The 12,806-nt window shown below is 43.3% G+C and overlaps 1 long non-coding RNA gene across 1 annotated transcript in view; it reads right to left on the bottom strand.

The window, feature by feature from the left end:
- Positions 1-2,441: 2,441 nt before the first annotated feature.
- Positions 2,442-12,806, bottom strand: part of LOC126064286 (uncharacterized) — a 51,111-nt gene continuing 40,746 nt past the window's right edge. The window contains exon 3 of the long non-coding RNA XR_007514467.1: positions 2,442-2,534. This is a non-coding gene — a long non-coding RNA (uncharacterized LOC126064286). The remainder of the gene's footprint in view (positions 2,535-12,806) is intronic.

Genomic DNA, 12,806 nt, shown 5'->3' with positions numbered 1-12,806 from the left:
ATAGGGTTGTCCCTGGTGCTGTTAGGTTGATTAGACTAAGACATCTTCAAACACCAAAATCCCCCAAAGTTTTACACTTACTGTTTCTTCTGCCTGGAAAGCTCTTACACAAGCACTTGCTTCAAAAGTCACCTCAAAGAAAATATTTCTTGACTATCTCATATAGGCTCCTCAGGCACTATCTCTAATGTATCACTCACTTTTATTGTTTTCATAGCACTTAGAGCTGAAATTACTTAATTATTCCTTATTGTCTGTATCCTCCCAAAGGAAGGTGTGGTGAACAGAATAATGCTTCCACCCTGGTGAAATGAGTTCCTTTGTGTCGCCTTTTGTCTTAGACCTTTTTTTCCCCTAAACCATGAGGTGTGACCTTTGCCTCAGTTTTCTACCCTAGAGGATTTGTTACTTTTGTCCAGGCTGATTGACATTTCCTGGGTAAGTTGTAAACAACCTGTGGCTTGATACTTTTTGTCCGGCCCTGGGTTGCAGCCTGCCTTGTGATTGGTACGCATCTTGCACGGATTGGTCAATAGAGTATGCAAATAAGGTGACTAGAGCCTACTATGCAAATAGATACCCAGAGGGGATTGGACAGTTTGAGGTCCCCCCCCCCCAGGAGTCATGCCTTGAAATTGACAAGGAGTTGTGTATATACCCAGCCAATTGCAGAGGCTTTTTTAGACAGAAAGAAGCAGGAAGACAGGAAGCACAAAGAAGCAGAAAGGAGAAAGGCAAGAGAGAAGAGAGAAGCAGACCGAAAGGAGGCAAGGAACCTCCTAAAAGGACTGTAACACAGGCTAAGGGCTGTAACACTGAAGACAGTGACAAGCCTAGAAGTGACCCTTCAGCATAGTGGGTGGTGACAAACGTCAGGGCCAAGAGCCTGTCCTCAGGGGGCCGAGAGGAGGACCACATGGCCAAGAGAGCTGTCCCGCACTGAAAATGGGAGACTGCCTACATGCTTCCTGATCCTGATCCTAGGTTGTAGCCTGTTGATCCTGACCCTGAGTTGTACCCCATTACTTCCTTAATAAACCACTTTAACTGTAAGTATGGTCTATGAGTTCTGTGTGGCCATTACAACACACTTTCAAATCCAAAAGAGAAGTAGAGAGTGCCACGGGAGGGATGACTGATGTCAGTATCGGTAAAAAGGTTGGAGGGTGGAGGTATGTCTGACCTCCGCTACCCACTGCTGTCTCATGGGAATCAGCTTTGGGCTGATGCTGGTCATTATCCCTCCTGAAGTTAGACAGATTCTGATGCCAGCACCACTACTACTACTACTAGAATTTTACACCCCCCTCCCAAGATATCCACGTCTTAATCCCCAGAACCTGTGAATATGTTATGTTGTTATGTTACATACCAAAAAAAAACCAAACCCACTGCCTTCGAGTGGATTCCAACTCATAGCAACCCTATAGGACAGAGTAGAACTGCCCGATAGAGTTGTTATGTTACATGGCAAGGGGAAATTAACGTTGTAGACGAATTTAAAGTTGCTAATCAGTTGACCTTGAGATAAAGAGATTATCCTGGATTATCTGGGTGGGTTCAGTGTAATCACAGAGTCCTTTAAATGTGTAAGAAAAAGATAGCAACTCAGACCCAGAAAGCATCCTGAGAAAGTCTTGACTGGCCATTGCTGGATTTGAAGATGGAAGTGGGCCATGAGCCAAGGCATATCAACAGCTTCTAGAAGCTGGAAAAGACAAGAAAATGAATTCTTCCCTAGAGCCTCCAGAATGAACACAGCCCTGCCGACCCTTGATTTTATCCCAGTGACACCCATTTCAGACTTCTGGACAACTGCAAAGATAATAAATTTGTGTTGTTTTAAGCCACTAAGTTTATGGTAATTTATTACAGCAGAAATAGGGTACTAATGCAAGAGGTAAGCTACAGGAGGGCAGGTTCACTGTCTAAATGGTTCATCTCAGGATTCCAGCTTGTAGTACAATGACTGGCACATTGGTAGTCAATAAATATTTTTTGAGCGAATAAATGAGCTTTTAATTATAAATACTATTAACTGTTGTTTTATAGATGCATAAATTCAATTATCAAAGCCAGTAATTGTCAGGCAGCTTTGGAAATCTGGAATGACTCCAAACCAGAGCCCTTTTCACTACCTCAGGCTATTGAATAAAATCCCAGATTTTCAGAGACAAAAAAAAAGGGTTAGGGCTCCCAGCCTACTCCTTTATTTTCTAGGTATGAAATACAGATTCAGAGAGGGTAGCTTGCCCAGAGTCATGCAGTTATTTTAAGAGCAGAGATGAGGCTGGAAACCTAATCTCCTGACTCCCCATAAACAATGCTAGAATGGGTAGTGTTAAATTTTCACACAGTCATTAACAAAGCAAGGGAGTTCCACCAACTCCCAAATAAGTTGTCCAATTTGATTTTTTCCACCAAGTGACAAGCATACCTCAAAGATATTCCTGGATTATCCTGGAGTTTCAGACCTTCAGTTTCCCCTGGATGACTTCTGTCTTGGAGGCAATGTCTCTCTCTTTCCCTCATCACTTAAAAAAAAAAAAAAGTCACTTACTCTGGGGGAAATCGTGTCATGATCAGCCCTGTGCATAGGAGCCGACAACTTCCACCAATAGTAAGCTCAGAAGGAGATCCCCTAGCCCCCGTCAAGACTGTAGCCCTGGCTGACAGCACCCTTACATGGCTACTGGCAGGAGGCATCAGAGAGGGAGACAACAACCAAGATAGAAGCTGCAGTGTCTTTTGTAACCCAATCTCTGAAATGACATAGCACTGCTTATGCCATATTCTATTGGCGACACAGACCAACCCTGGTACAACGTAGGAGGGGATTAGCAAAGGTGTCAGTACCAAGAAGCAGGGATTGTTGGGAGCCATTCTGGAGGCTGGCTACCATAAAGGGCATAAAGTGGAGAGTCAGTTTATGTCTTCTGTTCGCCAACCACCCAGTAGTGCTCCCAGGAGGCAACGAATGCTATCCATTTCTTCTCCCCCATTGCAAAGATATTCCAGAAGAGGGAGGACAAGGAGCACCCATCCCCAAGAAAATATTACCAAAAAATTATCTCTCAAAGCTGAAGCTGTTTACACTCTTCACTAATTAATTCATTCATTTCCTTAACAAATATTTATTGAGCTTTGGGCTGCATGGCCACCCCTACCCATCTGAAAGAGAGGCAGGGAAATGGTTTTGAGATGGTGTACTTTGAAAGAATGAAAGCAAAGACATAACATGCCAAAAACGTATGAAATGCAGCTAAAACAGTGCTTTGAAACAATAACATAGTCCTGCCTGAGTTTCCAGCCTGCTAGCCTACCCTACAAATTTTGGATTTGCAAGCCCCCACAATCACAAGAGCCTACTCATTAAAATAAAATCAATCTCTGTAGATATAAAAATAGATAAAAAGATAGGTAGATAGATCCTATTGGTTGTTTCTCTGGGGAATATGACTAATACAGATTAAAAAAAAAAAATTTAGTCATAAGAAAACAGAATAAGGATTCCCTAATTCATTGGTCTGATTGACAGTTTGAAGCCAGTAGAAGAGGTAACCTCATCTAAGGATTCCTGACTACTTGTTAATACTTAGGACAGGTATTATGGTCTTGGAAGTGTGAATACCAAAGATACTTATTCCTCCTCCTCCTTAGGCAGGAGGACCCTGAATCAAGTAGGAGCCCTCTAAGGGAGGTCTGGCTGCTAGACTCCTGAGACAGAGCCAGAACTGCCTTCCAGGGGCTGTCTATCCGGTCAAGTTCCTGACTGAGAGCTGAAAGCAGGCTGGTACCAAGAACACCATCACTGTGACAGCCCATCACCAGTCACAGGAGAGATACAAGGCTGTCTGGCCTGGCATTTTCATATTAGGCCTAGGGATCATGCTTCTCTACAATATCTTCATAACCACCACCATCTACATCAGAAAACCACCTGAACGTGCCCCTCAACATGTCCCTGACGATGGCTGAGCTTAGTAGGTATGTTCAGAACTCATCTGCTCCCTGGGTGACCCCTCTGGAGAAAAGCTCCCTCAGCTCCATCTTTTCAGCAACCTCCTGACCCTATGTACCATACTGCCCCTCCTACCCTTTATCTACTTTAACTTCTCCCTGCTCACGAGGACCCTGTAGTCTGTGCAGGTCCTGGGAAGCCAGGCAGTCATTGTGCTACTGATGGTGCTCACTGCCATCCTGGTGAAGGTGAACCTGGAGGCCATGTTCTTCCTCACCATTACAGTGACCAAGATCATGCCCGTCAACACATTCAGTGCCACCTTGCAGGGTGGCTTGTTCACCCTGGCTGGTACCCAGACTGCCAACTCCATGGTCCCTGTCATAAGCAGCCAGTGCCTGATAGCATCTTCTCTTTTTTGGCCATGATCAGTGCCATCCCCAGTGCTGCAGCATCATCAGACAGTGCCGTCAGCTACTTCATCACTGCCCATGTGGTCACTGTGCTGGCCATCCTTTGTTATCTGACTGGCTGGGCCAGCGTCCTGTGGTTACGTGCAACTGGCCAAGGAGGCCTGATGCTGGCCTGGGTGGCACTGCTGACAGTGATCCCGTTGTACAATGTGATATTGTGCCACCACCTATCCCAGATCTTCTAGCACAATGCCTGATTCATCTTCTTCATGGCTGCTTTTGTGTCCTCCAAAGACTATCTTTCCAGCTTCTGCATGGAATTCAAGCTCAGAAAGGTGAAACTTGCTGAGGCAGAGAAGACAAGGAGAAACCGGCCTTCTTCCTGAGCCCGGGTCTGGCGCTGGAGGCTGTATTGTCCCTCTGACTCCAGGCACAGAGGGACCACACCTCTCGCCTGCCCAACATCTGTCCATTTCCACAAAGAGGTCTGGAGGCTTTCTTTCCAACTTATCTCTGCTTGCTCACTGCTTCTGCTGGAGGTCATTGAGGACTGTGTCAGCGGGGGCCTAATAAGGAGACAGAAACCTGACCACCTATGTAAACAGTGAATTTGATACAAATAACTGACAATTATTTTAGTTATTTAGTGCTGCTGTAACAGACATACCACAAATGGAAGGCTTTAACAAACAGAAGTTTATCGTCTCACAGTTTAGTAGGCTAGAAGTCCAAATTCAGGGTGTCAGCTCCAGGGATAGGCTTTCTGTCTCTGTCAACTCTGGAGGAAGGTTCTTGTGATCAATCTTCCCCTGGACTAGGAGACTCTCCACACAGGAACCCCAGGTCCAAAGGAGGGCTCTACTCCCAGTGCTGCTTTCTTGGTGGTGTGAGGTCCCCACTCTCTGCTTGCTTCCCTTTCCTTTTATCTCTTGTAAGATAAAAGGTGGTGCAGGGCACACTTCAGGGAAACTCCCTTTACATTAGATCAGGAATGGGACCTTAGTAAGAGTGTTACAATCCCACCCTAATCCTCTTTAAGCTAAAATTACAATCACAAAATGGAGGACAGCCACACAATACTGGGGATCATGGCTGACAGGTATTTTGGGGGGACACAATTCAATCCATGACAATAATTATGTATAAAGTAAGGAGCCCTGGTAGCACAGAGGTTAAGCGCTAGGCTGCTAACCGAAAGGTCGGCAGTTCAAGCCCACCAGCCGCTCTGCAGGAAAAAGATGTGGCAGTCTGCTTCCATAAGGATTACAGCCTTGGAAACCCTGTGGGGCAGTTCTACTCTGTCCCATAGGGTTGCTGTGAGTTGGAATCAACTCAACAGCAATGAGTTTGGTTTGGTATGTATAAAACTATTAACCAGGTAACAGAAAAGGCAAAAACAGAACGGCAAGGGGAGTCCCTGCGTGATCCAAACGGTTAACATGCTCAGCTGCTAACCAAAAGGTTGGCAGTTCAAGTCCACCTATAGGCACCTCAGAATAAAGACCTGGCAATCTAAAAAAAAAAAAAATTTTTTTTTTCCTAGTTCTGAAAAATCAGCCACTGAAAACTCTATGAAGCACAGTTCTACTCTGACATTCATGGGATCGCCATGAGTTGGAATCAACTCATTAGCAACTGGTTTAGTAATTACAGGAAGCAGCTACCATCTCCAGGAAGGTTATTGGAAGAAGGAAAAAAGAGGTTGGAACTTCTAGAGGAAGAGCCGCATGGAGCTGAAACTAAGGCCTTTGGGAAGGGGGCTGAGCGCTGGTGTCATTGAGCTCAGAGGAGAGCTCTGGAAGACTGGGGCCCAGACCTCTGTGGAGGGGGCCCGCCAGCTAGTACCTGTGTCCCTGAGGGGAGCACGATGAGGCTGATTCTGCCATCACTGAAAAACTCCAAATTGTATTCAGCCACTGCTACAGGAAGGAACTGCAGCTGCTAGAGTGAAGAATTGTAGGAAAAGTGGACAGGAGCCAAAGGGAAGGCAGAAGTACCTTTTTCCTCCTCTAGTGACTTTATTGGTAGAGATTAATATTGAGCCAGCTGTCAAAACAGAAGAAGATTTGCAGAGTCCCAACCTCAGCATCACAAAGCAGAGAACAGAGGTGGGTTTTGTTGCCCAGAGTAACAGGTCAACAGCTGGCAGTAACAGGGCAGAGAGCCAGTGCAGGGCGGGGCAGGGGGTTCCCAGGAGTCTCTGGGGCTGTTTTAAGGCTTTCCATTCGGCTCTGACCATCTGAATCCTTCTCTAGAGACAGGACAGCAATGACTTCTCAGCTCAGTGTGTGTGTGTGTGTGTGCGCGCCATTCTGCCTGTCCATGTCAGAGGTGGCTATTTGGCAGGGACAGACTTTTGTACTATGCTAACCATATTTCTCTTCCCTCTCTTTCCTTCAGCTGCTCCAGGGGAGAAAGACGTGGCAGTCAGCTTCCGTAAAGATTCACAGCCTTGGAAACCCCATGGGGGCAGTTTTCTGTCCTATAGGGTAGCTATGAATTGGAATTGACTCAAAGGCAATGGGTTTGGTTTTTGTTTTTGTTTTTTTCCTCATGTTATCCCTTGCTCCACTCATTAGACATGCCTGGCTTTCTCTATATCCTGTGACTGTATAGCTATTATTTCATCAGTTTTATACTAAATTGTTTGGGGTAAATCGTTTGGGGTTGGAGACAGGAAATGAGTCATTTTGATAAATGGTGCTGGGTCAACTGGATATCCATATGGGAAAAATTTTAATCTCACACCATATACAAAATTCAACTCCAGATGAACCATAGTTCTAAAGGTTAAAGGTAGAACAACAAAGCTTTGAAAAAGATAAAAGTGCTTCAAAGCTTGGACTACATAAATATTTCTTAAACAAGATAGTGTTTGCCATTGGGAAGGAGAGTACAACTGGGAGGAAGCAAGGGGCAGGAGAACTGGGGGCTGGAAATGTTCCCTTTCTCGATCTGGGTGTTGGCTATGCAGGTGTGTCCACTTTGTGATAACTCACTGAACTGCACACTTTATGATCTTGTAACTTTTCTGAATCTATCTCAGTAAAAAACAAAACAGAACAAAAAACTAATATTGGGAGACAAACATAAAAGTATACATACCACATGATATTAAATGATTCTATTTCTATAAATTCAAATATACACAAAGTAACAACTATATTGCCAATGTATCATATGAAGCAATGGTTCCCAAATTTCCACATGCATTGGATTCACCCGAATGCTTGTTAAAGCCACAGATGGCCCCATCCCCAGAGATTCCAATTCAGTCAGTAGGACAGTCAATCGCTGTAACTGCTGTGCTACCAAGGCTCCTTCCTCAAAGTGGAGTCGACCATAATGACCTGAGAATTTCCATTTCTAAGGCGTTCCACCACCACTTGTCTGTGGGTTTGTTGCACCATAGTGGCTTGTGTGTCGCTATGTTGCTGGAAGCTATGCCACTGGTATTTCAAATACCAGCATGATGGACAGGTTTCAGCAGAGCTTCTAGACTAAGACCAGGAAGAAAGATCTGGCGATCTACTTCTAAAAGAAAAAACAAAAAAACTGGCCAGTGAAAACCTTGTGAATAGCAGCAGAAATCTGGTATAGTGCCAGAAGATGAGCCCCCTCAGATTGGAAGTCACTCAAAACACAACTGGTAAGAGCTGCCTCCTCAAAGTAGCAAAAAACCAAACCAAAGCCAATGTCATCGAGTCGATTCTGACTCATAGCGACCCCATAGTATTTCCAAGGCTATAAATCTCTATGATAGCAGACTGCCACATCTTTCTCCTGCAGAGCGACTAGTGGTTTCAAACTGTCATCCTTTTGGTTAGAAGTCAATTGCTTTAACCACTCCGCAAACAGGGCTCCTTCCTCAAAGTAGACTGGACCTTAATGACATGGATGGAGTAAAGTTTTTGTGACCTTCATTTCCTGATGTGCTATGATTCAAAATGAGAAGAATCAGCTGCAAACATCCATTATTAATTGGAACATGGAATGGACAAAGGATGAATCTAAGAAAATTGGAAGTTGTCAAAAATGAGATGGAACGCATAAAGATCGATATCCTAGGCATCAGTGAGCTGACATGGACTGGTACTGGCCATTTTGAATCAGACAATCATATGGTCTACTATGCCTGGAATGACAAATTGAAGAGAAACGGTGTCGCATTCATCGTCAAAAAGAAAATTTCAAGATCTATCCTGAAGTACAACGCTGTCACTTATAGAATAATATCCATACACCTACAAGGAAAACCACTTCAGTACGACCATTATTCAAATTTACGCACCAACCACTAATTCCAAAAATGAGGAAATTGTAGATTTTTACCAACTTCTGCAGTCTGAAATTGATGAAACATGTAATCAAGATGTATTGATAATTACTGGTGATTGGAATGTGAAAGTTGGAAACAAAGAAGAAGGATCAGTAGTTGGAAAACATGGCGTTGGTAATAGAAATGCCACTGGAGATCACGTGATAGAATTTTGTAAAACTGTCATGGATTTGATTATGTCTCCCCAAAAATGTGTTATCAATTTGGCTGGGCCATGATTTCCAGTACTATGTGGTTGTTCTCCATTTTCTGATTCTAATTTTAGGTTAAAGAGGATTAGGGTGGGATTGTAACATCACCCTCATGGAGATCACACCCCTAATCCAATTTAAAGGGACTTTCCCTAGGATGTGGCCTGCACCACCTTTTATCTTACAAGAGATAAAATGAAAGGGAAGCAAGCAGAGAGATGGGGACCTCATACCACCCAGAAAGCAGTACTGGGAAGCAGAGTGCATCCTTTGGACCCGGGGTCCCATGCAAAGAAGCTCCTAGTCTGGGAGAAGATTGATGAGAAGGGCAACAGAGAGAGAAAGCCTTCCCCTGGAGCTGACACCCTGAATTTGGACTTTTAGCCTACTTTACTGTGAGAAAATAAACTTTTCTTTGTTAAAGCCATCTACCTGTGGTATTTCTGTTATAGCAGCACTACATAACTAAGACAAAGACCAATGATTTCTTTGTTGCAAATACCTTTTTTCAACAATATAAACGGCAACTATACCTCACTGGATGGAACACAGAATCAAACTGACTACATCTATGGAAAAATATGAAGAAGAAACTCAGTATCAGAATAAGGCCAGGGCCAACTCTGGAACAGACTATCAATTGCTTCTATGCAAGTTCAAATTGAAGCTTAAAAAAATTAAAACAAGTCCACAAGAGCCAAAGTATGACCTTGAGTATATCTTCCCTGCCCCTGAATTTAGAGACCATCTCAAGGCTAGATTTGACACATCAAATGCTAATAACAGAAGACCTGACGAGTTGTGGAATGACATCAAGGACATCATACGTGAAGAAAGCAAAAGGTCATTAAAAAGACAAGAAAGAAAGAAAAGACCAAAATGGATGTCAGAAGAGACTCTGAAACTTGCTCTTGAATGTAGAGCAGCTAACATGAAAGGAAGAAATGAACATGTGAAAGAGCTGAACAGAAGATTCCCAAGGGCAGCTTGAGAAGACAAAGTATTATAATGAAGTGTGCAAAGACCTGGAATTAGAGCCAAAAGGGAAGAACATGCTCAGCATTTCTCAAGCTGAAATGACTAGAGAAAAGATTCAAGCCTTCAGCTGCAAAACTGAAGGATCCTATGGGCAAATATTGAATGACTCAGGAAGCATCAGAAACCCTGGTGGTGTAGTGGTTAAGAGCTATGGCTGCTAACCAAAAGGTTGGCAGTTCAAATCTACCAGGCACTCCTTGGAAACTCTATGGGGCAGTTCTACTCTGTCCTATAGGGTCACTATGAGTCAGAATCAACTCAATGGCAATGGGGTCAGGAAGCATCAAAAGAAGGTGGAAGGAATACACAGAGTCACCAGACAAAAAGATTTGGTCAACATTCAACCATTTCAGGAGGTAGCATGTAATTAAGAATTGATGGTATTAAATGAAGAAGTCCAAGCTGCACTGAAGGCATTTATAAAAAACTAGGCTCCGGGAATTGAGGAATACCAATTGAGATGTTTCAACAAACAAGTGCAACGCTGGAAAGGCTCACTCATCTATGCCAAGAAATTTGGAAGACGGTTACCTACAGCCTTCAATATAGATTATACCTAAACTTAAGGAAAACAAAAATCCTCACAACTGGACCAATAAACAACTATGATGGATTGAATTTTGCCCCCCAAAAATATGTGTATCAATTTGCCTGGAACATGATTCCCAGTATTATGTGGTTGTTCACCATTTTGTCATCTGATATGATTTTCCTATGTGTTGTAAATCTTATCACTATGATGTTAATGAGATTGATTGCAGCCTTTATATTGATGAGATCTACAGGATTAGACTGTCTTAAGCCAATCTCTTTTGAGATATAAAAAAGAGAAGTGAGCAGAGAGACATGGGGACCTCATTCCACCAAGAAGGCAGTACCAGGAGCAGAGTGTGTCCTTTGGACCCAGGTCTCCTGTGCGGAGAGGCTTCTAGTCCAGGGAAAGATTGATGACAAGGCCCTTCCTCCAGAGTCAACAAAGCCTTTCCCTGGAGCTGATGCCCTGAATTTGGACTTCCAGCCTACTAGTCTGTGAGAGAATAAATTTCTCTTTGTTAAAGCCATCTACTTGAGGTATTTCTGTTATAGCAGCACTAGATGACTAAGACAGCAATATCATTTTAAAGAGAGAAAAGATTGAAGTTGTAAAGGATTTAATTTTACTTAGATCTACAATCAACATAGAAGCAGCAGTCAAGAAATCAAAGTTTTAAAATGCAAAGATGTCACTTTGAGGACTAAGGTGTGCCTGACCCAAGCCATGTGTCTTAGTTATCTAGTACTGTTATAACAGAAATACCACAAGTGGATGGCTTTAACAAAGAGAAATTTATTCTCTCACAGTTTAGGAGGCTATAAGTCCAAATTCAGAGTGCCGGCTCCAGAGGAGGGCTTTCTCTCTTTGTTGGCTGTCGGGAAAGGTCCTTGTCATCAATCTTTTCCAATCTAGGAGCTTCTCATCACAGGAACTCTGAGTCCAAAGGAGGTGCTCTGCTCCCAGCGTTTCTTGCTTGGTGGTATGAGGTCCCTTTCTCTGCTTGATTCTCAATCCTTTTATCTCTTGTAAGATGAAAGGTGATACAGACCACATCCCAGGGAAACTCGCTTACCCTGGGATCAGGTTAGTGACCAGAGTAAGGGTGTTGCATCCTACTGTAATCCACTTTAACATAACCTAATCTTGAAAATCTGTTTTGGAAGAAGCACAACCAGAATGCTTCTCAGAAGCAAGAATGGCGAGAGACTATGTTTCACATGCTTTGGACATGTTATCAGGAGGGATCAGTCCCTGGAGAAGGACACCATGCTTGGTAAAGTTGAGGGTCAGTGAAAAAGAGGAAGATCCTCAATGAGACAGATTGACACAGTGGCTGCAACAAGGGGCTCAAACATATCCACGATTGAGAGGATGGTACAGGACCGGGCAGTGTTTCGTTCTGTTGTAGATAGGGTTGCTGTAAGTTAGAACCGACTCAACAACATTTAAAAACAATAAGGAGTTCCCAGGTGATGCTGATATGGCTGGTCCTGAGACCCCTACTTTGAGACCCACTGTTACAATGAAAAGCAAAGAAGTGTTTATCATAAAAGTCAGGATAATGGCTACCTCTAGGGAGTAGGTGGGGTTTGTGAATAGTAAAGGAGCACGGGCAAGGGGCGGGGTTCTAGGGTGCTGGCAACATTCTCTTCTTTAACCTAGGTAGTGGTTACATAGATATTCACTTTACAACAATTTATTAAATTGAACATTTTTATTTGTTTTTCTTTATATGATTCACAATTTTAAAGTTTAAAAAAATCCACTAAGATTAAGAAAAAAGCATATAGAAAATAACAAATATTGGCAAGCATGGGGAGAAATTGAAATCTTCATCCATTGTTGGTAGGATGCCAAATGGTACAGCTGCTGGGGAAAACAGTTTGGCAGTTCCTCAAAAAGTTAAACATAGTACTACCATAAAAACCAAAATCCGTTGCCATCCAGTCAATTCTGACTCAAAGCAACCCTACAGGACAGAGAAGAAATGCCCTATAGGGTTTTCAAGGAGCAGCTGGTAGATTCAAACTGCTGACTTTTTGGTTAACAGCTGAGCTCTTAACCACTGCACCACCAGAGCTCCTAGTACTACCATATACCAAAAAAAAAAATAACTCGTCAAGTCGATTCCGACTCATAGCGACCCTGTAAGACAAAGTAGAACTGCCTCACAGAGTTTTCAAGGAGCACCTCATGGATTCGAATTGCCAACCCAGCAATTCCACTCCTAGGTAGTTACCCAAGAGACTGAAAGCAGTGACGAAAACAGATACATGTACACCAATGTTCACTGCAACACTACTCACAATAGCCAAAAGGTAGAAACAAC

Source organism: Elephas maximus, chromosome 20, assembly GCF_024166365.1.
Source record: "Elephas maximus indicus isolate mEleMax1 chromosome 20, mEleMax1 primary haplotype, whole genome shotgun sequence".
Taxonomy (NCBI): Eukaryota; Metazoa; Chordata; class Mammalia; order Proboscidea; family Elephantidae; genus Elephas; species Elephas maximus.
This window is presented reverse-complemented; position numbering and strand designations above follow the sequence as displayed.